The sequence below is a fragment of the Lipotes vexillifer genome, unplaced genomic scaffold (assembly GCF_000442215.2).
Source record: "Lipotes vexillifer unplaced genomic scaffold, Lipotes_vexillifer_v1.1 scaffold3224, whole genome shotgun sequence".
NCBI classification, from domain to species: domain Eukaryota; kingdom Metazoa; phylum Chordata; class Mammalia; order Artiodactyla; family Lipotidae; genus Lipotes; species Lipotes vexillifer.
Genome location: NW_006790163.1, coordinates 20,756 through 21,494, shown reverse-complemented (window position 1 = coordinate 21,494; position 739 = coordinate 20,756). Strand labels below are relative to the sequence as shown.

The 739-nt window shown below is 52.4% G+C and overlaps 1 non-coding gene across 1 annotated transcript; it reads right to left on the bottom strand.

Moving 5' to 3' along the window:
* Positions 1-224: 224 nt before the first annotated feature.
* Positions 225-297, bottom strand: TRNAE-UUC (transfer RNA glutamic acid (anticodon UUC)). Its single transcript has one exon. It is a non-coding gene; the product is annotated as a tRNA-Glu (tRNA).
* Between the last annotated feature and the right edge of the window lie 442 nt (positions 298-739).

Here is a 739-nt window from a genome sequence, read left to right as displayed (position 1 = left end):
AGTTACTGCGAGGGCACAGGGAGGAGAAAGACAGCAAGGCCAGCTTGCTGGAAAGGCTCACGGGGCTGGGATGAGGTTGTGGTGGCAGTTTCTACCACGCCCATGCTGCTGGAGGAACCTGCTGGAACTCACCCTTGGGGTGACCAAGCTTCCTTGCTGATTGGAGACTTTCGATTTTTTTTTTTTTTTTTTTTGGCTGCACTGTGCAGCTTGCGAGATCTTAGTTCCCCGACCAGGGATCGAACCCGGGCCCTCGGCAGTGAAAGCGCAGAGTCCTAACCACTGGACCACTGGGGAATTCTGAGACTTTTAATATTTTAATCTGAGTGATGACTTTCCGTTCCATCTGCCCAAGTCATCTGGGGATTAGCTAGTAGAGTCATGGCCCCAAGTGGGAAAGCAGCCAAATGTCCATCCACAGTAGAATGGATAAACTCATTGGGGTCTGTTTGCACCATTGAATACTATAGAACAGGGAGCGGCAAAGAACGTCATCCCGTGGGCCAAATCCAGCTCACTGCCTGAGCCAAAACGAGCTAAGAATTGTTTTTTAATATTCTTTTGTTTTTTGGTTTTTTTTTGTTTTGTTTTTGCGGTACGCGGGCCTCTCACTGTTGTGGCCTCTCCCGTTGCGGAGCACAGGCTCCGGATGCGCAGGCTCAGCGGCCATGGCTCACGGGCCCAGCCACTCCGCGGCATGTGGGATCTTCCCAGACCGGGGCACGAACCCGTGTCCCCT